This window comes from Carassius auratus, unplaced genomic scaffold (genome assembly GCF_003368295.1).
Source record: "Carassius auratus strain Wakin unplaced genomic scaffold, ASM336829v1 scaf_tig00040019, whole genome shotgun sequence".
Classification (NCBI taxonomy): Eukaryota; Metazoa; Chordata; class Actinopteri; order Cypriniformes; family Cyprinidae; genus Carassius; species Carassius auratus.
Genome location: NW_020526558.1, coordinates 25,802 through 51,494, shown reverse-complemented (window position 1 = coordinate 51,494; position 25,693 = coordinate 25,802). Strand labels below are relative to the sequence as shown.

Sequence of the window (25,693 nt, the reverse complement as noted above, 5' to 3'; positions counted from 1 at the left end):
ACAGAGCGAACTCAAAACATCCGAACCGCTCAACCTTCTCTGGGAATTCAGTGGATTACAAAGATGTGGAACTAATGCAGTGTTTGGGAAGTGAGACTCGCTTGCCAACATTGGAACTGCTCTTAAGCTACTCTGCTTTTACAGACAAAACACTAGCTATTTGTAGCTATTAGAAAATAATTATATTTAAGGGGGAAAACAGCTTGGAATGGTGAAATCGTTTAGCAACACAAGCTAACAAAAGCAGCTAAATATATGCTATTTGTAAAAATGTAGGGAAAAAAAACTGAAGAGGGGAAATAAACTACAAGCTAAAATAAATGCTAACTGTGCTATTACAAAGAGGAAAACAACCTAAAAAGGTGTAATTGTTAGCTAAACTACAAGCTAACAAAAGCAGTATATAAAAAAGTTATTTAATAGGGAAATAATGAAAGGGGAAAAGAGTACGTTAAACAACAAGCTAACAACTTAATTAACAATTTAAGTATTTGCTATTAGCGACTTAAGGTAAGTAGTTAACTGCATTAAAATCAGCTAGCTATATGCTAAAAACATACATATAGCAATGCAAGTGTAAAACCACCTGAAAAGGTGAAATACCTAAACTTCATGCTAACAAAAATCTGGTAAATACGCTATTAGAAAGAAAATTTAGTTAGGTGCTAACCACAAGCTAACAAAAGAGCTAACTATTTGCAATCGGAAACTGTAATTTAAGAAAGAAAAAAAATTTAAATGTGAAATAATTAGGTTGACAAGCTAACCTGCTAACCATTCTTTATTAGCTATTAAAGACGTAATTAGATGCAAAAGGGAAGTAGTTAACTACAACAAAAGCCAATTAAAATCAAGCTAGCTCTATGCTATTCAAAATTATGGAGTTTAAGGGGAAAAACATTGTTAGCTATACTACAAGCTAAACTACAAAAATCATCTAATTGTCATTAGAAATAATGCTAGTTACACAAGGTAACAAAAAGTTAGCAACAGCAGTTCGCGTTAAAGTCGTTAGCTGTATAATGAGCTAACAAGAAGTAGATAAACTTAGATTTGTGTATATACAATTTTCCCAAATTGCAAACTTCTCGTGTGCATTTGGCTGTAGTTTGCGGACCAGACAGAGTTGTCGGCTTTGAAAAAAATGCAGTATGAACTCGATATTAGCTGCGTGAGTTTTTTTATTTAGCTAGTCCTGCTCCCGAACACTGAAGTAATGTCAAACAAAGACTTTGAAAACATAATTATGGCTTTTCAACATGATTCCTTCAACCATACACCACAGGCTAAGTGCAAAATATAACCTAATGCTAGGCACTTCGCCATAGCACCTTCTTTATCTTTATCAAATCATCTTTCTCGCTCTCATGATGAAGTGCTGAGATCAGGTGAGGCTAGGCAGAATGTTCTGGCCCCTCACATCCAACATAACACCTCGAATCCATCAAAACACGGCAGAAAAGGGGAAAATAATGCTCCCGACCCCTTTCCATTAGCTAACAGAAGGCTCCTTTGAAGAGACTACTCTTCATACTAATAATTTACAGTCAAGCTAGCCTTTTAGAAAAGTTATTAGCTACACTATAAGCTACTGCAAAAATCTGCTAACTACATAGAAGATATAAAAAATGCTAATATCTGTGTATGTTATGGTTTTGAAAACCCACACGTGACTAATGTTACTTAAAAATTCAGATACATTTAGTTAATTGCCATTTTTTGTTGTGCTAATTTTAGCTAATTAGTCCTATTAAGAGGTATAACAGTACACATATTCGTAAAGATATAGTATTTAGGTTTATATCAAACAAATAAAGCATTGTTTTAACCACGGCACAAGTGGAACTCCATTGGAAACTTCCAGTTTGATATTTTTATTTTAATAAAATAGTTGTCAGGATATTCAAACAATAAATGCCGTTTTAATGCTCTTTGATATGTTGTGACAGATTACTGTATAAATGCCTCAGTTTAAACATCAACGTGATCATTCCTTCCTCTTTACTACTAGTTTTAACGTGAAATAATCATGTATGAACATCTCATGCCTCATTTAATCCCTCAATCTGTGTTTCAATTGTGGAAAGACGTCAATAAAACAGCTTGAAAACAAAATGGCACATAAAATTTAATTTACCTTAAGGCAAGTCCACAAGCTAAAAAATGAAGTGTCCACAGCTCGTTAGTTAGCAGCGAATTTAAGTGTAGAGTAGAAAACATGCGAAATATTAGACTACATACTCATTATATTTTACTTTACCTGTTAGTGATGTCTTAATTGTGTAATGTATGTTTAAATAAAGTTATGACAGCATCTGTCTAAATAAATACATTTCAACAAATAGAAATGTTATAATTTAGAAGCCAATTTAGCTAAAAATTGCATTATGCTCAGTAGTATACATGTTTGCATACAGTTTTTTAAAAATTGTGTTCATGGGGGTAAATATTGCGTTATTGGGGGCGCTTCAACCCGTGGACATGAAAAACAATCTGTGGCAACAGTGTTAAAGTAGGAAAATTGGGATAATTGGGGACTGAGCAACACTGATCTGAAAGTATGTGCTGGAGTTTTACTATTTATCACAGGAGCGGCTTTACTGACCAGGGGAGCATTTCCCAAAACCATAGTTAGCAACTTTTTGGTTGCCATACAATTTCCGATTGTCAACCAACTAAGTTGCTAACAGGTTAGCAACTATGCTTTTGGGAAACGCACCCAAGATGTGCATGAAAATTGCATTAAATTTTTTTGCACAGCCCTACTTATAGTAACGTAATAGGGTAAGAAATATGGACTGATTAGCGTGGACCATCTTGGAAAATTCTCCAACTACACCATCTGGTTCCATAAAGCATCTTTCTCCATCAAAAGTAACCAAGCATTATAAATAATTACATTTCCTTCAAGCAACATCGACATAAATCTTCATCATATTATAGTAGATGTATCACCAGTGGCAGATCTTAAAAGTGAACCCTGTCTGTTGTATCCCGGATAGTCAGATTGTGTACATCTTGCACCACTGAATGAGTGGGAATGCTAACAGACAGCTTTCTCCAGGTATTATAGACCTCCCTGTGAAAAACACACTCGAATATAGCCTGAAGACATCCAGAAGATGTACTGCTCCAAACTACACCGAAAGAGAAGAATGAGCTTTTTCCTCACAGGCACAGACTGTCAATAGCTGAGACTTTCTCACTCTCTCTCTCTCTTAAGAGTGCCAGGAGGGCTGCTATCCATCAAACCCTGCAATTGTACAACACAGAGAACGAGTGAAAATGCAACATGATGTATGACCACCCTGTGTCTGGTCACTTCTTAAAGACCAAACATCACCCTGTCAAAGCAGTAGAGTGTTTTGTAGTTGCAGCGAAAGTGCCCGCATTGTGCACCAGAAAACCTGGACCAAGCCTCTAATAGACTAAAACCTCCTCATTGGTTTTGTCAGTCAAATCCATAAAGTTCACAACAAGAGGTCAAGAACAGGAAACAGACCTAGATGGAGTTACCGATAACTGTTATTTCAAACAAACAATGCATCAACTCGACGCTTCCGACTCCCTGTTAATTTCAAGAGGTTGTTCTTCTTTTCACGATGACTGATTATGTTGTTTGAGCTTGTTAATTAGAGGATGACCCACAGTGTAATTACTTCACGTCGCTTTTACTTGGGGAATAGATGCGACTGCACCATCCCTGAGCTTGTGCTCCAGCTGTGTTGCTGTGAAATCCTCTGATGAGGAACTTCAACATATGGAAGCATCCCAAAGTGTACTGTGTGTGATCTTTCATTAGCGCCCGTGCTTGTTCGTAACTATAATCAGGGCAATTTGCTACTTTTCAGAACACCGGTGCTCAGTTTAGTGAGTAAACCTTATCCCTGTTCAGATCAAAGTCAGAGGGTGTTTTTTTTTTTTTTCTTCAGGAACCAGGAACCGTTTTCTTTCACCTTCACACTAATGCACATCTATGACCGCAAATCAATGGGGCTTGAATTAAGAATCCCCTCGAGGCGTCATTGCATTTGGAACACAACGAAGAGAAAAGTGCAATCGGCCTTTAAGACCGCAGGAATTACACTGACCACAGCGAGCTTTCGATAAGAGGAAGGTGAGGAAGATTTATTGCACCGTAGTACCACTGCTTGCTTTGCTTGTGAAGGTTTGGGATTAGCTTGGGGCGTCTTACTGGGGGTTTGGTGGGCGTCTAGAGACTCCACCGTTGAGTCCAATCCATCGCTCTGACTGATGGATGGCGCCGTTGTGTGCACCTGAAACCTGTCACAACAAGGGTAACAATGTCACCACCTGCATATTTCACAGCAGCATTAAACCCCCAATGACCTTGGTCTAAAACAAGGGAGGGGGTGTAACCTGAAGCGTGTGTGGACTCTGGGCCAATTCATATGACTTTTAAAATGTCCCCTACCAATGGTACTATAAGATGGCGCACCTTTTTTCTTCCATTCTTTGCCTTTTATCCTTGCTAAAAACAGCCTAAACTATTCAGCTGATCTTAGCCAATTTAAAGATGGTCTAGATGGACCCCAAGTCTTGTTACACTTCTAAAAGTAGCATGACAATTTAACCAGGCTGAAGGACCAGCAAAGCAGTTCGTCTAGATGGTCTCCTAGCCTGATCACTCCAAAAACACTCTAACAAAATCAGACCAGAATTGAAGGAACAGCAAACCCGTTTAGGCTAGTCTACATGGTCCCCCAACCTGGTCGCTCCAAAACCCTGCTAAAACTAACAAATCAGACCATGCAAAAGGACCATCAAACCAGTTTCGGCTGGTCTAGATGGTCTCTCTGCCTGATCACTCCAAAAGATCTATAATATTACCAAAACAGACCAGACTGGAGGACCAGCAAACCAGTTGAGGTGGGTCTAAATGGTCTCCCAGTCTGATTGCTGCAAAATACCTCTAAAACTAGCAAATCAGAACAGCATCAACAGTCAACTAACCAGTTTAGACTGGTCTACATGTTCTTGCAGTCAAACTGCTCCAAAAGCCACATAAGACTAGCAAATCAGACCAGAGTGAAAGACCAGAAAACCATTTTATGCTGCTCTAAATGGTCTCCCAGTCTTGTTAGCTGCTGTTTAGTTGGCCAGACAACTGGTCTGCCAACCTGACCTCCCCCAAAACCCCTCTAAAACTAGAAAATTTGACCAGGCTGAACCTGTTTTTATAACAAGTTAAGTAATGATGTGAATGCATTTATTTAAAAATTCTTATGGTTTGCCACTTTCACATGCAACTATTGTAAAAAGCCACTTGGATACAGTGAATTAGTGTAAAAAAATATGTATTTCTGTTGTAAAATGCGTTAGATGCACAAGCTGAGCTTTGACATCAGGGTAAGAAGTTTGTCTTGTAACTTATTCCTGTCTATTTAATAATATCTGCAGAATATGTTTAGGCCACAGACGTAATTGAATATATTTGGATTACTCGCAGGGAAATGGAACAATCTGCAATTCTTTCTGATCAGTGTGGCTAAAACATCCCGGCCCAGAATCGATACGAGCGTCATACAGCAGCAATCAGAAAAGCACTTTACCCTGCACTTGTGCTTGTGCCCCATGAATGGAATTATTGATCTACACCAAAGATCATCGACACAGTGACCAACCCAACACTCGACTAACTGCAGCGCTTGCATACAGTACACGAACGGTCAAGTGAAGGACAGACGCAAGCTGCACGTCTGTGGAAAAGAAAACAAAAACATAAATGAGATTGTTTCTACTATACAGCAAAGAAATTAAATAGAGAGCTAATTGAAATGTGTGTCTCCTGCTTAGATGGCTCCCCTGAGAAAAAAAAGACCCCAGTAATCTCGCACATATCTCATCAGTATCTCAGAAGAGACGCCAACAAAGTGTTCAGCTATACAACAAATAGTCTGCAATCAAAAGTACTCAAACATTTCAATTGACTAATTTCTGTCTCTACGAGTTTTTGGAGAAACGTCTGAGACAAATCTACTGAGAAATATCAAATGTATTAAAGTCAGCACTCGCAAGTAAATTTCCTTCGTGTGGTTTTGTATTTCCAATGTTTTTTAATTAAAGGGTTTTACAGATATATTTTTTAAAATAAGCAATTATTGATAAACATACTATTTTAATAAATGAAAAATAATTGTAAAATAAAAATGTATTTAAATGTAATCTTCAAATTAATTCATCAATTAAATCATTTAACACTTAAAAAATATTTAATGTTGATTTTTCTTTGCAACAAGGAGTAAAAGCCACATCAATTATTAAAACTATATAAATAAATTTAAAAAAGAAATAACAGCTATAAACTAACATCAATTATGTTCTGATGGGTTTTGATTTGTACATTTTGCAACAGACAAATTACTTTTTGCATGGCGCCTGATGAGAACGTAGTGTCCTGAGCTTTGAAAGAGCAAGGTAATGTTCCTCCAGGTGGTCACAGTGACCTTGAGGGAATCTTCTAGAAAGCTCCCGGGCCATGAGAGATGGCAGATCAGCTTGAAGACACTAAAAGCAGCTAAAGCCGCTGGAGTGGGTTTGATGTACAGCCGGTTGTTTGATGGGGGAGCTCAGAATGGATTGCCTTGCGGCTTTTATAAACAACCGTAAATTAGGACAAATTTGTCAAACGAGAAGAGACACAGTGAGTATGGAGTCAAGGCTCGGAGCAGCACAAATAAAAGTGTATCACAACATCTCATCCATTACGCTGTCAGACTAGCGCCACGGGCGGCGTCTCATGACAATATGCAGATATACGGCTCACGATAACAGGCCTGCTGATTTACTGTGACCACAGAGCTGCTGACGAACACCTGCTTTACACAAACAACAACATCTCCACATTGTAGAAACCTCTGTGATTTGACAGAAATGTCACAATTGCCTTGTGACGCTGACATTGAGCTGTTTAGTGGCTCATTATTGTAATATGATTAAAGCAAAACTAGAATTTATGTTGCTAAGTGGTTCCATAAATGCTCTTAGAGTTGCTATGCTATGTGTTTGTTACTAAGCTGTTGCTAGGTTTTGAAGAATTTCTGTAATTTACCAAGGTGTTGCTAGGTGTAGGAAGAGTTTCTGTGCTGTTACTAGAGTGTTGCTAGGTAGGGTGTTTCTAGGGTTTGAAGAGTTTATGTGCTGTTACTTGGGTGTTGCTAGGTGTTTAAAGAGTGTATGTGCTGTTACTAAGGTGTTGCTAGGTGTTTAAAGAGTTTCTGTGTTGTTACTAGAGTGTTGCTAGGTGTTGAAAGAATATCTGTGCTGTTACTAGGGCGTTGCTAGGTGTTAAAATAGTTTATGTGCTGTTACTAGGGTGTTGCTAGGTGTTTAAATAGTTTCTGTGCTGTTACTAGGGTGTTGATAGGTGTTTAAAAAGTTTATGTGCTGTTACTAAGGTGTTGCTAGGTGTTTAAAGAGTTTCTGTGTTGTTACTAGAGTGTTGCTAGGTGTTTAAATAGTTTCTGTGCTGTTACTAGGGTGTTGCTAGGTGTTTAAAGAGTTTATGTGCTGTTACTAAGGTGCTGCTAGGTGTTTAAAGAGTTTCTGTGTTGTTACTAGAGTGTTGCTAGGTGTTGAAAGAGTATATGTGTTGTTACTAGGGTGTTGCTAGGTGTTTAAAGAGCCTCTGTGCTATTACTAGAGTGTTGCTAGGTGTTGAAAGAGTATTTGTGCTGTTACTAGGGTGTTGCTAGGTGTTTAAAGAGTTTATGTGCTGTTACTAAGGTGTTGTTAGGTGTTTAAAGAGTTTCTGTGTTGTTACTAGAGTGTTGCCAGGTGTTTAAAGAGTTTCTGTGTTGTTACTAGAGTGTTGCTAGGTGTTGAAAGAGTATATGTGCTGTTACTAGGGTGTTGCTAGGTGTTTAAATAGTTTCTGTGCTGTTACTAGGGTGTTGCTAGGTGTTTAAAGAGTTTCTGTGCTGTTACTAAGGTGTTGCTAGGTGTTTAAAGAGTTTCTGTGTTGTTACTAGAGTGTTGCTAGGTGTTGAAAGAGTATTTGTGCTGTTACTAGGGTGTTGCTAGGTGTTTAAAGAGTTTATGTGCTGTTACTAAGGTGTTGCTAGGTGTTTAAAGAGTTTCTGTGTTGTTACTAGAGTGTTGCTAGGTGTTGAAAGAGTATTTGTGCTGTTACTAGGGTTTTGCTAGGTGTTTGAAGTGTTTCTATACTGTTACTAAGGTGTTGCTAGGTGTTTAATGAGTTGCTATGTTGTTACTGTGGTGTTGCTAGGTTGCCCAAGTCCAAAGTCCCTCAAAAGCACCAAAACTGTAACAAACTTAAGGTTGGAGATTTATTTAAACCTGTGCAGTAGCCACAGAACTACTCTGCGTATTTCTCGGCACTCTTGTGTAATACAGTGGGGCCTCATGAATATTCAGCAGGGTTTCTGATGTTGGTAATTGCTCTCCAGAACTGAGGATAAAAACAGGGAAAGCAGGGAACAGGAATGAGATCCAGCCTACAGAGGAACGCTCAGCGGGAGAACAGAACAGACAAACCGGGCCAGTTGTTAATCAGGGACTGTCAAACAAACACTTCAGACTGAAATACACCTGCGATCATCTACTGCATAATTTAGGTTTCGCATCTGCGAGGCTTCTGAAGCTGAGGAATCGCTAGAACGCTTTCGGATTCATTGCACCATCCAATTTCCCCGGTTTTTGATGGGGACTTGTTAAAAAGGAAGGTTCCAGAAGGTTTCTGAACTCCAGCGAGGGAGATGACAAGCCAGTGAGCCCTGAAAGAGAATCAAACTCTAGAGAGATCTGCAAATAGATGAAAGGTGAAAGAGAAGAAGAGAGGAAGTCATGAGAGGAAACCATACGCCAAAGAAGACTGGAGGTGCAAATTTTATATCCGCCCTCTGAAGCTGTGGCACAAAACAGATGAAATGGATTCACTGAGTAATTAAACATCTACAGCGTCAGTCATGACGTCTGTCGCGCTAGACAGCGAGAAAATAATGCTAAAAATGGCTAAAAACAGGTTCATGAAACAATAACAGACTTTAGGCAGAAAAGAAACGTTATAAAAACATTCAATACGATACACTTTAAGGTAACTTGGTGTTGTTCGTTCACGCAAATACGTCAACAAACTTAGTAAAACTAAGGTTAATATATGGCTCCTACAGCACAAATTTAAGAAAGAAAAAACAAAAATAAAAATCATCCAAGTTCATCATGTAGAGCTGAATTTAATCAGCTAAATCACATACAATAAGATGAATGAACGTTTGCTGGAACGCTCTGCTTAACAAAATCAAAAATGTAGCATCAGCGCATGAATTAAACAGCAGCGTTTCCTCTGGAGTGAAGCACGCAGCACTTAGCCGCTAGCAATCAAGCAGCGTGTCTTTGTCACTTCCTCTCTGCCACCAAACGCATTAGCTTGACTGGATCTGATCGTCTCAACATCCTGAGACAGTCACATCGACTAAACTGCTGAAGGCTTTGTTTAGCCCACTGTAATTCATCAAATCTCATTCATTAATGGGATCATATCAAACAAAACCAGATTTTACATGACTCTGCACTCGATCGACCTGAAACTCACAGCTCATTAACATAATACATATCATTACTGTACTGCCAAAAACATGCTATCGGTGAAAAATACACAATGCAATACAAATAAAACAATTAATAAAGGTTTTATGTTCTAATAAACAATGCATAATATCCTTGAAACTGTAAGTGTTGTGAAATATGTGATTTCTTCAGGGAGGTTTACGAGTGTGCCGTTGACTCTCATCTGGCCCTTTCCCAAATCCCTCTCACAAACACTGAAACCTGAACCAGCGGCCGAATTCCTCACATTCCTCCCGAAACTCATTCCCCAGTGAAACCAGCACTTTTAACCTGCGGATAACCTCCACACTTCACTTCAAAATGACTGCTTTTTACGCTTCCAGTTGGTCTAGGGGTTTTTAAGAGAATCCAGAGTTGGTTTTGTACTCACATTCATTTGTTAATGAAACCAGAGGAAAGATAATCAATACAGTCACATAATCAATGATGTCTGAGGAAATGAAAGCGTCTCTATTAGTGCTTTATCTGTGACTCAGAGCTGACTCATTAGGAGCTAAAGGAGAAAACAGGGTTACAGCAAAAACTGAGGTAACAGAAACAGAGGAAGAATCAAGGGTTAATCTAGAAACCTGTGAAAAACATGTACGGATCATATGTCATGACTTACACAAAAGAATACAAAAATTATTTATCATCACTCAATAAATAAAAATTCTAAATGTCTACACACACACACACACACAAACAAAATCAGATATAAACAAAATAACAAATATTACAAATTAATCATATTATGCATCAACAGTAAGTACAGTAAATAATAAATAATATAAAAATTAATTATGAAAATTAATAAGAAATAAAATCTCAAATATGAAAAAAAAATCAAAAACTAATATAGACCTATATTACATTAGTTTATTAAATAATATATTAAACAAATGCTTTTTTTAAATTAATTTATTAATTTATTTATTTTTCACATTATGCATTTCTTCTGAATTTCAATGACAATTTAGAAAATGGGAAAATTTTACAATAATCAATTAAATAATAAAATACATTTTACAAAAATAATTAAACAGTAAAATGAAATAAAATAAATAAATAAAATCATAGAAAATAATAAATATAAATAAATATGTGAATAAAGAAAAAAATGAAACAGTATAAATAAGTAAACAAACAAAGCAACAGATAAATGTGGTATTTCTACATTAAATAGATACGATTTGGAGCTGTTTTCATGAAATTCATCCTCTTAACATTTTAATTTCGTCTGGCGGTCGAACCCTGAGCGCGTGCTGAGCGCTGTGTTAAACATCTGTCTGTGAACACAGACGTCTGGAGATCAGACTCAGACGGGGATTGGAAGGAAGCGGAGACGTCAGTGTGAAGCATTATGGGAAGATGAATCTCCCTGATCAATAACAGCTGATGTGCGTCCCACCTGTCATCCACCGCGTCTCCTGACACGAGCACAAAACCCCATCTGAAGCTCTTATGAAACGAGTGACAGGAGGTGCTTGAGCTTCACGAATGAGGACAGACAACATCAGGAGGTCAGAGAGGTCAACGCTTTCAACTGTTAGGATTTTATTCATACATATATAAAAGATATATATATATCCAAGTGTTTCTATAAAAATAATTATAAACACAAATTAAAATAATATTAATACTAAATTATTAATCATGTCATTTGTCATGTTTGTCATGAAACTAAAAATGTTAAATAGTACAAATTTTATACATTTACTTAATATAGTTTTTATTACTTGTATACAATGTATAATAAATTATATAAAATTATATACGATATTCAAATTTTATATATACACACACACACATATATATATCTATATATATATAGATATATATAAATAAAAGACTACAATATTGGTATTAATTTATGTATATGAATAACTATAGAAGTATTATTTTTATATTTTTCGTTAAGATGTATACAAATGTAATTGTATGTATTCTATAAATGTATTACTAATATTATTTTACTATATATTAATTATATTTATTTAGCAATATATTAAATATTTAGTAAATAATGTTTTAGATTTGCATGTATTTAAGACATAGATGTTTAAATGATTGAATTTATATTCAATGTATATATTATTTTTCAAATGAAATCTATAATATGTATATAAATAATTTTCTATATATAGATCTAAAACTACTTTTATATTTTTACTGTAATTAAAATGTATTTGCAATTCCTACATATATAAAATATTTATTATATTTAATAATGTATTAAATATTTAATAGATACATATTTTAATGTTTTTATTTTAACTATATAAAATGTTTTATATATAATTTTATTTATTAAAACAATTTTTCTATTTTCATCAAAACTGTAATTTCAGATTTTTTTAATATATTACATATTTATGAATGTATTAAATATTGAATACATATTTTATATAACATGTTTTTATTTAATCAATATAAAATAAATTAATATTTAAAAAAAATTGTTTTACTTTATATATAAATAATCATATACATAAAATTTTTAATACACTGTGTTGAAGATTAATTCAATTGAAGGAACCTATGAGGTGGGACAGCCCAGAAACAAGCTGCTTCTCACGCTAGGTTAGTCTTATGTTAGATAATACTTTATCTAATATCTCCCACAACAAAAACTTGGGATTTGTGCCTGTAATGCTTTAAAGGAGTGAGACACCTAAGCCTTCATCATTGTCCCACCGCATCCCATATGGCATCTGATCGGATTATCCCACAGCAGACCAATAAAGATGTAAAGAGTGCATGAATCTGCCGGAGTCCATTCTGTCTGCTTTCATTCAATTATACATGAGCGCCAATGAATCATTCATGGATATTATGTCAGCAGACGAAAACTGCAGACGACAACGGTGGAGAACAAACGAACACGGTGTTCCTCTGTTTGTCCAGATGCATTAACCTCAGGAGACCTCGACGGGAGGATGATCTCAGCGCTGAAATGTCGAGGTGACCTTTGAGGTTTACACCGAGCACTTAGCGAACGCGGGTCGCTCCGTATCATCCGTCTATCCGTCTCCTACTGACCCAGTGTCCAACTGAGACCCAAACACATTAAACGCAGATGCCTGGCTGGCATCGCTATTGCCCACGGCCTTTCAATAACATACGCGCTCTTTGAACGCTGTCAAAACAACACTTAATGTTCGTTTTGGTGCTGGAAAACACATACACAAAAATAAACGTGTGATCTTTGTATGCTGATCTTTCAATGCTTTGTATGGGAAGATGTAACATTTATCAAAATAGTAACTTTTACAGAAGTTAAACTCAAAACGGCAAGTCCCTGCTACACGCGGCGGTATTACCCATTCTGGTTGTCTACCTACTGTACGTTATCGTCCTTTCATTAAAATGCAGCTATTTCCATCTCAAAAACGACTTTGCTTTTCTGATGACATCATCAAGCCCTGGTATTTTTTTTTACTCCACCCCAAAACAAAATCAGGTACTTTTTCTCATTGAAGTTCCTGTTGCAGTTATGAAAATAAATCATTTTAAAATGTGAAATATTTAGCAAACGTGGTTTGAATTTGCGTAATACACGAACATTTCAGTATGCAAAATTAATATTTGTGCATAAATTGTTGTGCATGGTAAAACAGTACACATATGACCTTATTAAATAATACCAACTTTTTCCACCTCTGAAACGAGTTTCCTTTTATGATGACATCATCAAGACCTCATTTTTTAACTCCGCCCTCCGAACAACCGGCCATGAACTTTACATACACTTTCCCCCCATCCAATCAACAGCGGATACACAAAGTCAAGTATTTTTGTCACTGAAGATCCTTTTTTCACAAAAATATCCTGCTATTTTACAAAGTTAAATGGGTTGAGAACATTAAGGAATCTACATACTTTCCGGTATATATTTTTAACCCCGCCCCTAAAGCCACCTGCCATATACTTTACATATGCTTTCCACCATCCAATCAAATGCAAATAGACAAAATTAAGAATCTTCTTCTCACTGAAGATCCTCTTTTACGAAGAAAAATGGGTTGCGGACATCAGGGAATCTGAATTCACATACTATCCGTACTTTACAGTTTGTAAAATTTATATTAGCGCATCAATGATTGTATGCTGTAAAATAGCAATTTTCCAACATACTATTTTTAACAGTACAAAACAAAACAAAATGTTTGCCTTTCTTTGAAATGCAGCTTTTCCCGCCTCCAAAACAACATTCCATTTCCGATGACATCATCAAGCCCTCGTTTTAACTCCGCCCCCTCAAACCTTCTGACATACACTTTGCACACACTTTTCACCATCCAATGAACTGCAAAATCTAGAAGATCCTGTTGCATGAATACACATAATTTTAATTTACATTTTACAAAGCAAGATGGGTTTGCAAACATTGTTTCAGGAATCTGAATTTGCATACAACCAATACTTTACAGTATGCAAAATTAATATTAGTACATTAATCATTGTATATTGTGAAATAGTACACGTGACGTGCCACATGCTTCTTTAAATGGTTTAAACAATGTTTGCCATTCAAAAAAATAAAATAAAAAAAACATTCTAAAACAAATTTCCTTTTCTGATGACATCATCAAGTCCTCGTTTATTTAACTCCACCCCACAAACCACCTGCCATATGCTTATCTATCCTTTACAATATGCAAATTTTATATTAGTGCGTAAATCGTTGTATTCTGTTAAATAGCACATGTTCCACATTCTATTTGAAATTCCACACACACAAAAAAGGTTGCGGGGATCATCCGCCTCTTAAATGACCTTCCGTTTCTGATGACATCATGAAGTCCTCATAATTTTGACTCCGCCCCCAAGCCATATATTTACATACACTTCTTAAAGCACCACCAGCGAAGTACATACTCATGAAAAATATGCAAATCTTTACTCGATTCCCAAACAAGCCCCACCCCCTCAACACACCAGCTCAATAACCGCTGACGCACTTCACCAGGATGATTACTCGTCTCGTTGACCCTCACACTACGGATGAACCGGGATCCACCTGAAGCTGTTTCATTCCCAGATTCCCAACACTCTTTCTCCATCTCGTCTGACACGGCGGCCCATCACTCTTTTATGCGCAGCGGTGCGAGCGCAGGTACACATCAAACCCATTAAAGTGTCGAGCTCCAACACATAAAGGCTGAAGCTTTCCTGGAAATGCTCAGTTCTGCTACGAGCAAGCAGGAGGTCCAAGTGTGGGCTACTGTCAGCTTGTACTAATGTAAAAGCACCCTCTGCAAATAGACTGCAAGCAAACATATAGTCACATACTGCGGCTGCTGTAAAATTGATAAACGCGCTCTGATCTTACGCCAGTATACTTCAACGAGAGAACTTCTCAAACACTTACAGCGAACAAGCAAAGCAAGCATTTGCATCTTGTAGGGAGTTAGGACAGTGAACACTAGCTGTGTTACCAAACCTAGCCTACATAGGCAGCTGAAACACTGAAAATAAAATAAAAATATATAATAATAATACTACACAACAAATTATATAAATTAATATAAAATAAAACCGAAATATAATTTAAGATCGTCTAATTGCATTTTAAAAAGTTTTAAATAAAATGTAAAATCTCATTAAAAAAAAAACATAAATCTATGAATAATAATAATAATTTAGATCCTCTACTTGTATAAAAATACAATTATTTTGTAAATTCTTATTTCAAAAGTACAATATTAAACAACAAACAAAATGTAAAAGGTATAAATATAAAAAATACTAATAAAATATAAATAAAGTATTTTTTATATTTATATTGTCTAAATGTATACAAACTAAAATAAAAAATCTAGACATTTTGTTTCAAAAGTATATAAATATAAAATAATATAATAAAATGAACATAAAATATGTACATAAAATGTTTTAGAATCTCTAATTGTATAAAAATAAGATAATATTGTTTCTAAGGCACATAAAAATAGAATAAAATCATGATAAATTAAAAATATAAATTAAATAAAATTTCTTAAGATCCTCTAACTGTATAAAAGATAAATTAAAATTAAATATTGATCTCTTGTTCCTAAAGTATAAAATTAAAATACAAACTAATGTTAAATAACAATAATAAAAATAAATGTTTCCAAAGTATACAAATTGTAGCTTTTTCCTAAAATAATTTGTGGGAAAACAATCGTAATGGTAAATTAATTCTTTAGCATCACAGTCACAACACATGAATTGACAAGTTTGCACACTGTCATCAATACAGTCCAAGTTCTGCCTTTTAATTACAACTAGCAAACCCGTTATCATATACCTAACCAAATATATTAAATATTCTGTCTATTACCAATCAACCTGATGTGGAAGTCTTTGAGAAAAATGACTAAAATCAGTTGCTTTCAATGGAGTCCTGTTTCCGCACAATGCTAAGCTAACATGTGTGAAAATACACAGAGAGTACAAATACTAGCTAAATGGAAGTAAAACATTGAAAATACAACATTTTGAGGCCTGAAGAGCACATAAAAACATACCGCTGTGTGCTAACACATGGATGCTAATATTTAGCATAGCTACGCCTGACAAAACGAGCCGCGTGTGGGTTAACACACACACGTGTGGATGCGTGTGTATCGTTTCACGGCCCATAATCCTCTCTGCCTGGTCATTAAGTGTGTATTTTACAGCTGGTTCTGTCATGGATTGGAGCAGGAAAGTGCGGCTCTTACAGAGCTCATGAAAAGCGCTCATCCTCATCATCTCCAGCACTTCGGGCTCCTCTGCGACACGCGATCCGTCACGACACAACGAGGGCTGCTGGGAGACCAGAGAGAGGTGGTATGGTGCCCCGGAGGGGACAAGGTCGCTTCACTTAGTTTTGTAGTCTCCACGACATAATAACTCGTGGAACATACTACAGTATGTCGTGGCCACCACTTCTTATGTTCTCATGCCACCAGTTTAAAGTGTAAACAAAACTGCATGAACATTGCAACATGGGATTATCAGATGTTTATTCAGTAATATATTAATTAAAAATTAAATAATTGGCTACCAGACTGTATTACATGCAATAGTCAGCATTTAAATGAAGTTTATCATGAATAAATGAATACATTTTTGTAAATAATAGCCTACTGTAAACGCTCGATATGCCAATAAAGCTTTGATTCTGTTGACTGGAATGCAGTTTAAATTGAATATGTGTTTTTTATTTCAGCTAATTTACAGATCATAAATATAAATACTGTAGTGTTTCGTTGAGGAATTAATCATTCATGGAGTTTCGATTGTAAATGAAAACACAACAGGCTCATTTATCATCACACATGGACATAAATACACTCATAAAGTCAAAACTTTAATTGTCAGGTGTTTATTTGCTAAATATATGGTAGGCTAGCAAATGCTAGCATAATTATACACAAAACGTTAACTAGGTAAATCGATACACAAGTTGAAAGGGAAAATAAGAATATATAACATAAATATAAATATATGGCCCTAACAAGTTAATGTGATAATAATAATAATCATATACAAATATTAAATTAAATGTTTATTGATAAAAAAAATAATTACTTTATAATTAAAGAAATACAAATAAGGGGGATGGATGGATGGAAGGATGGATAGGGAGGGAGGGAATGGATGGAGAGAGAGGGAGGGAGGGATGGATGGATGGAGAGAGGGAGTGAGGGATGGATGGAGAGAGGGAGGGAATGGATGGATAGAGAGGGAGGGAGGGATGGATGGATGGAGAGAGGGAGTGAGGGAGGGATGGATGGAGAGAGGGAGGGGGATTGATGGATAGACAGGGGGGGGGTGGATGGATGATGGATAGAGAGAGAGGGATGGATGGATGGATGGATAGAGAGAGAGAGAGAGAGGGATGGATGGATAGGGAGGGAGGGAATGGATGGAGAGAGAGGGAGGGAGGGATGGAGAGAGGGAGGGAGGGATGGAGGGGGATGGATGAGAGAGGGAGAGAGGGATGGATGGATAGATAGAGAGAGAGGGGGGGTGGATGGATTATGGATGGATGGATAGAGAGAGAGAGAGGGATGGATGGATGGATGGATGGATAGAGAGAGAGAGAGGGATGGATGGATGAATAGGGAGGGAGGGAATGGATGGAGAGAGAGGGAGGGAGGGAGGGATGGATGGAGAGAGGGAGGGGGATTGATGGATAGACAGGGGGGGGGTGGATGGATGATGGATAGAGAGAGAGGGATGGATGGATGGATGGATAGAGAGAGAGAGAGAGAGGGATGGATGGATAGGGAGGGAGGGAATGGATGGAGAGAGAGGGAGGGAGGGATGGAGAGAGGGAGGGAGGGATGGAGGGGGATGGATGAGAGAGGGAGAGAGGGATGGATGGATAGATAGAGAGAGAGGGGGGTGGATGGATTATGGATGGATGGATAGAGAGAGAGAGAGGGATGGATGGATGGATGGATGGATAGAGAGAGAGAGAGGGATGGATGGATGAATAGGGAGGGAGGGAATGGATGGAGAGAGAGGGAGGGAGGGAGGGATGGATGGAGAGAGGGAGTGAGGGAGGGAGGGATGGATGGAGAGAGGGAGAGAGGGAGGGGGATTGATGGATAGACAGAGAGAGAGAAAAAAAGGGGGGTAGATGGATGATGGATAGAGAGAGAGGGATGGATGGATGGATAGAGAGAGAGAGAGAGAGGGATGGATGGATAGGGAGGGAGGGAATGGATGGAGAGAGAGGGAGGGAGGGATGGAGAGAGGGAGGGGGATGGATGAGAGAGGGAGAGAGGGAGAGGGATGGATGGATAGATAGAGAGAGAGAGGGGGGGGTGGATGGATTATGGATGGATGGATAGAGAGAGAGAGGGATGGATGGATAGAGAGAGAGAGAGGGATGGATGGATAGAGAGAGAGAGGGAGGGGGATGGATGGATGGATAGATAGAGAAAGAGAGAGAGAGGGATGGATGGATGATGGATAGAAAGAGAGAGGGATGGATGGATGGATAGAGAGAGAGAGTGATGGATGGATAGGGAGGGATGGATGGAGAGAGAGGGATGGAGGGAGGGATAGAAAGAGAGAGAGATAGAGAGAGGGATGGATGGATGGATGGATGGATAGGGAGGGAGGGAGAGATGGATGGAGAGAGAGAGGGAGGGAGGGAGGGAGGGAGGGATGGATGGATGGATAGATAGAGAGAGAGAGAGAGGGATGGATGGATAGGGAGGGAGGGATGGATGGCGAGAGAGAGAGGGAGAGGGAGGGAGGGAGGGATGTATGGATGGATGGAGAGAAAGAGATGGATGGATGGATGGATAGATACATATATATAGAGAGAGAGAGAGGGATGGATGGATGGATAGAGAGAGGGAGAGTGATGGATGGATAGGGAGGGATGGATGGAGAGAGAGGGAGGGAGGGAGGGATGGATGGATAGATAGAGAGAGAGAGAGAGGGATGGATGGATAGGGAGGGAGGGATGGATGGCGAGAGAGAGAGGGAGAGGGAGGGAGGGAGGGATGTATGGATGGATGGAGAGAAAGAGATGGATGGATGGATGGATAGATACATATATAGAGAGAGAGAGAGAGGGATGGATGGATGGATAGAGAGAGGGAGAGTGATGGATGGATAGGGAGGGATGGATGGAGAGAGAGGGAGGGAGGGAGGGATGGATGGATAGATAGAAAGAGAGAGAGATAGAGAGAGGGATGGATGGATGGATGGATGGATAGGGAGGGAGAGATGGATGGAGAGAGAGAGGGAGGGAGGGCTGGATGGATGGATAGATAGAGAGAGAGAGAGAGGGATGGATGGATGGATGGATAGGGAGGGAGGGATGGATGGAGAGAGAGAGAGGGAGGGAGAGAGGGATGTATGGATGGATGGAGATAGAGAGATGGATGGATGGATGGATAGATACATATATATAGAGAGAGAGGGATGGATGGATAGAGAGAGAGAGAGAGGGATGGATGGATTTTCAGATTTTCTTGTAAAACAATAATTTTGAGGGAAAATAATCATCATTAAATAAATAAATGCTCCTTCAGCTTACTTTTTTAGCAAAATAATATTAAAAGATAATTTTCATTTTAATCAGTTTTCTTTAAATTAAAAAAAAGTATAATCTGTCAAATCTATGGGTGGAATTTACAGCCTTGTTTTACTTACCACAAAAAATATACATATAAAAATATAAAGGTTAAAAAAAAAGTAATAATGAAAAACTGAAGGATAAATGTAAAATTTAAAGAAACAAATGTAATACAATATGAGTAGAGCAGCTTACAATACGCCATTTACAGCCTGGTTTAATGTATATGAACTTACAGAAAAATAAATATAATTCTAATAGATATACATAAAATGTAGTTTTATTTGATTATATATATCTTCTCTAGTAAAATCAAATGTTTGCGATAATTACTCGTTCCAGTCAGTCTGGTTGCGTCACCAGTCTAGGTCTAGCGCCCTAACAAGTGTAGTTAACGTGTAAGTGTGAGATATCAGTGCTAGCGGAGGCTGCTGTAGATATAAGTGGCCTGATCAATCCGTCAGCGCACTGGAGCGATCGCGGCCCGCGGGACTCGCTGCGTAAATAACACAATGTCCATTCAAGCAGCAACGACGAGCGCTTTCATACATGAGGAATGACAGCCACTTATCCCACTTCACTGCCGGGAGAACCAGACGCAGCTCAAGAGACCAATCCCACTTCTCCATTCTCCGCCGGCACCCACCCGCACCCTGAGACGCCGAGCTCGCTTCATCAGCCCAATCCAGATACAGCGGGACGCCTTCAGAGAGAGTCTGAGCCAACAAAACCTCCATTTGGACACGCTCCTTAAAACAGAGAGGTTTAGGACTAGTGGCGGTGAGCAAATACATATTTCTGAGGACAAATTTTCCATTTTGGAGACAGCAAGGCCATTTACTTTAACTCATGATTTAGAGGCTTTTATCCAAAGTGACTCACGGTGCATTAAGGCTACACATTATTTTACCAGTACGTGTGTTCCCTGGGAATTGAACCCATGACCTACAGCACAATGCTCTACCACTGAGCCACAGGAACACTAGTGATTACAATAATCTAGAAATGCATTTATAAAAACAGATGATTTTGGATAATCTGAGCCAATACAGTCTGAAAGAAATCTCCATTTTGAGAAATAGAAGCCATTTGGATATGAGTTCATTAAAATAGAGAGTAATTTTAATGTAATCCAAACAAAAAACCTTCATTTGGCGACATTTAAATATACATTTCTTAAAACAGAGATTATTTTTTGATAATTTGAGCCATTTAAACGTACATTTATCAAAACAGTAAAAGTTCCCTCGTTAGTAATCGGTAATTTGTCAATGTAATCTGACAAAACCTAATTTTTGGGACTTTGAGGACCTTCAAATATATATTTATGAGAATAAAGATGATTTTTGACTTTTAGATTGAGCCAACAAAATCAGGAGAGAAAAAAAACATTGGTTTTGTGATGTTTAAATACATATTTATTAAAACAGAGATGATTTTTTGACTAGTTTGTGAATGACGTCAGATTTACTCCAATAAAAATCTGTCAGAAACTCCATTTTGGGACACTGACGCCATGCAGATTTATTAAAACTGATGATTTTTGACTAGCGTGAGTTAGTACACATGCACAGGACAAGGTAGAAATGAGCCAAAAACCTCCATTTGGAGACATCGAGGACATTTAGATGCACATTTATCATAGTCTGAGCCAATCAAATCTGCCAAGATCCTCCTTTTTGAAGAATTCTGATTCACGTACAAGACAATCTTTGACCAGTGCGAGTGAGTTTGTAGCTTGAGGACGAATGTGCCAATAGAAATGGGTAAAATCTGTCAAAAACCCTCTTGAGAGACATCGAGGACACACACTCATCAATCAAAACCGTGAAACAATCATCCTAATTTATTCCAATCCGTCATCAGATTATGATGTAAATCCATAAAGAGGGCGTGGCTTTGAATTACTCCAGTGCCAAGCCTCGTTTCATGCAAATCCAGCACAGGATGCACTGAGGAGCACAGCATGTCCATTACTGTGCAAAAACACCCTGAACTCCCGTCTCACACTGATTCATAGACATATATCACATATTCAAGAAGTTAGAACCCATACTCTGTGTTCCCATCAATGTCTGTCAGTTCCAATATCCAGTGCATGCACAATAAAGCCCAATGCATTAATCAACATGCCAATCAGTGCATTAAGATATTCGAAGTGCATGAAAAAAACATGCATTTCTAGAGAAAGCAAACGTTTTGGAGCATGCATTTGATTTGTAAAATAAGTGATGTTGATCAATCAATCGTAGGCGCAGTTTTCTCAGTTTCGGGATGCACGCTGTAGCTCTCCAGACTACATGTTGATTTTAATAAGCGAGTCTGCTGTGACTGAGCGCTGCTCACTTGTTTCCAGCAGGTGGATGGATATTCCTGCACTGGATCTCGGAAGATCAGAGCCGACCGGCATCAGTTTGCGAGTACGAATCAGATGCATAAGCAGACTTTCATTAGAAACGCGCGTGAAATCCGATACGCGAGGCTGGCACGGCGCGCGCGGTGGCATCAGCTCTCACTTTACACGAGCGGGGCTCTGGGCGGGATGACTGTCCCACGGGTGAAGCCGGTGGATAAAAACGCGAAAACCGGCTGGAAAGTATTGAAACGCGTCAAAAACGAGTTGATTCCTAATGCGCAAAACGCGTGTGGGGCGCAAAGTGCGCGCAGGGCACCACCTTCCCAGAGCGCGTGCAGGTCTTCAGACACAGAGTGCATCTTTTATCCCCACCCGTTCCGGACATTAGAATAAAGTGAGTGACTGCTCTTACCTTGTTTTAAACGAGCGCGTTCCTGTGTTCTCCGTGATTCTGCACGCGCAAAACCTCCTTACATCTTCCTGCGCGCCGCGCCGGGGAATAAAGAACGGTAATAATCCAACGAGAGAGCAGATCCAAGGCGATAGAGAGAGAGAGAGAGAGAGAGAGAGAGCTCCGGGCGCGGACGGACGGACGGCGGCGAGTAGCGGTTTAAATCCCCCGGATAGCGCTGCGTCTCGCTCGGCGCGTCTGACTTCAAGCTCCGCTCCGAAGAAACCACAGCCGTGCGCGCTGAGGAGAGCTCGAGGGTGACGTCATGGACACGCCCACCCACCGCGCTCTCTCGCTCGCTCTCCCTTTCTCTCTCTCTCTCGCTCGGACTCCGCCCCCGTGTTGGTTCCGCCCTATTCCGTAACGCGCTGGCTGAAGCCACGCCTCTCTTTAAAATCACCTGAAAGGATGAAACGTGGATTTGGAGATGTCTCCAATTTTCATAAAATTTAATTAAAATTTTTTTATTATTATTATTTTCTTGTTTGTAAATGTAATTATTCTCAAAAAGCATTGTCTTTGGATAATTATTAATACATTAATACAATGAAATAAAACAAAATGTTTATAAGTACAGTAACAAAATTAATTATTTTTAATTAAAATAAAATATAGTTAATAGTTTATACGATTTAAATAATATTAATATAATTTAAAAAACAATTAAAATGTACTTTTTTTACATCACAGTAATGAGATTGAGATTTGTTTAATTAAAGTAATAAAAGCAGAATTATAATGTAAAGGGAATGTAATGCTACAGTAAATCATATCAACTGATTGTAAACAAAACTGATGATGATAGATTTAACTGTAGATTTCATGTAAGTACTGTCACTACATTAATACATTATTATTATTATTATTATTATTATTATTATTATTATTGTTATTAGAATCAGCACAGGCAGTTTTAAAATGCTATTTTAAAAATAATTAGCAAAACAAAAAAAACAAAAAAAATTAATGAGAATGAGGTTTGATTATAAAAAATAGAATTATAATGTAAATGGACTTAAAATGCTGTTTTTAATGCTAAAAATGCTGCAGTAAATCATATTATTAATTTTAATGCAGTAATAAAAATCATTTCAAATAATGATATAATTATTTAACAATAAATAATGCAATTTATTTGAATAATAATTAAAAAAACAACATAAATTAAGTCTAAAATAAACTAAAACATCCAGATTATAATATAAAAGGAATATAAAAATGCTACTTTAATTTAAATGCTTCAAATTAATAGTAAATATATATATATATATATATATATATATATATATATATATATATATATATATATATATATATTTAATAGCACACTATATGTCATTTTTGTTTTTGTTTTTTTCGTTATTAGGGTGAAACATGACCCTTTGTCTATTTTCTCTAGTCATGTAGCACCAATTTAAAGTATTTTTTATTAAAAGCCATATAAAAGGATTTATTAAAAGCCATCTTTTACTAATTTGATAAGGTTTTATGGCTGAGGGGCTTCAGATGGCTGAGGACGCACTGTTTCATGACTGGATTCAGTCTGGAGCTGGTAAAGGAAGACGGGCCTGGACGACTCACAAAGTTTTCAGTAACTTCCATGCATATTCTCAGCCTTTGCTTCTTCTGGTTGAAACGTACTGTGTACCTATGTCACACGTGTGGGCTGCCGCACATGCTGATCGTCTTTGGCGTAAGAGCCAAACTTAGCCTGAGCGGAGGCCAGTCGGCACCAGAACGCGTTGGCAACCAGAAACATCTTCGTGGAGTTCGAATCCTCCACAGCAGTCACAAAAAAACCTGCCAACTGTTACACAACGCGCTCTTCCGTTTTAGGCTGATTTCATGATTCATTTACACTTTTGAAAGGGATCCCCTGAAGGCTTTTCCCTCTCCTTACAACTTCATCTCTTGTCCTTCCTTTTGACTGATCTGTCACAAAGCAGCTACGGTTTGTAGAGTCGTCACTCTGAGTCAACTGTAAATGTTCGGGGAGTTTGAGGTGACAGGAATACAAGATTAAAACAAGCAGTTCCTTGTTATAAGCATCCTTCCACCACGTAAGAAAAAAGTCTTAATTATGACATACTAAGCACCAAATATGACAAAGTTGACATTGTGAGATAATTATGAGATAAAAATGTAAAGAGTTGGCTTAAATCTCATAATTATGAAGTTGAAATTATCACACACTAAGTATGAAAAAATTCGAAATTACGACATCAAAAGTCAAAATTATTACGAGTTGAAATTATGACATAAAGGCCTAATCATAATTATGAGATTTAAAAAAAAAAAATCATAATTATGAGATAAAATTTTTAAATTCTGACTTAGAAATTGGCTTAAATCTCATAATTAAGTCATTTTAAGTTAAAATTTGAAGTTATGGCAGATTAAGTATGATTTATATCAAAATTGACATAAATCGAAATTATAACATAAGCCAAAATTATGACAAATTCGAAATTATGAGATGAAACGTCTTATTCTTTAGATAAAGTCCAAATTTAAAAAAAAGTTTAAAATGCATAATTATGAGATAAAACATTGAAATTATGACACAGTAAGTCACAATTATGAGATAAAGTCCAAATTATAACATACTAAGCCACAATTATGACAAAGAAATGACTTTAATAGGCAAAATGATGACATACTAATTGATTTTATGATAAAATAAGCCCGAAAAAAAACTTATTATCAGATTTCTATTATGTTATTATGACTTTTTATGTCATAATTTTGACTTGGTATGCCAATTTCACATTTTAAAGTCACATCATTTCTACTTTTCATTTTATAATTTTGACTTGCCAACTTGTGATTTCTTTTCTTATGCAGCGGAAATGGGCTTCCATGAATGTAACCGTTTGTTAACACAACAGCAGATTTATGGGCTAATAGACAGACCAAGCTTCCTATCATCTCTTAACTTCTCTGCATTGCTGCGCCTGTGGCATTATGGGATATCTATGGCAACTGTCTAACGGATGGCATAAGTAGGCGAGGGTGCTAAACTCTGACAGAAAACGGAGGCACTTCCTTCTGTCGGCGGATGGCTTGCAATCTTATGCACAACAGTTAAAAAAAAAACTCCATCCCCACAGCCACACAAACACTATAAATACCTCACCCAATGCGGCAGATATCTCTCCATGTATAATCAGCTCCATTAACTCTGAAGTAGAATAGATGACGGTTAAAACACTTTTTAAGCTTG

General features: G+C 37.5%; 1 protein-coding gene across 1 annotated transcript in view; it reads right to left on the bottom strand.

Moving 5' to 3' along the window:
• LOC113084382 (receptor-type tyrosine-protein phosphatase S-like) overlaps window positions 1-22,803 on the bottom strand; it is a 104,186-nt gene extending 81,383 nt beyond the window's left edge. Inside the window, exon 1 of the mRNA XM_026254829.1 lies at window positions 22,432-22,803. The gene's annotated coding sequence lies outside the window, so the exon portion shown is untranslated. The remainder of the gene's footprint in view (window positions 1-22,431) is intronic.
• Between the last annotated feature and the right edge of the window lie 2,890 nt (window positions 22,804-25,693).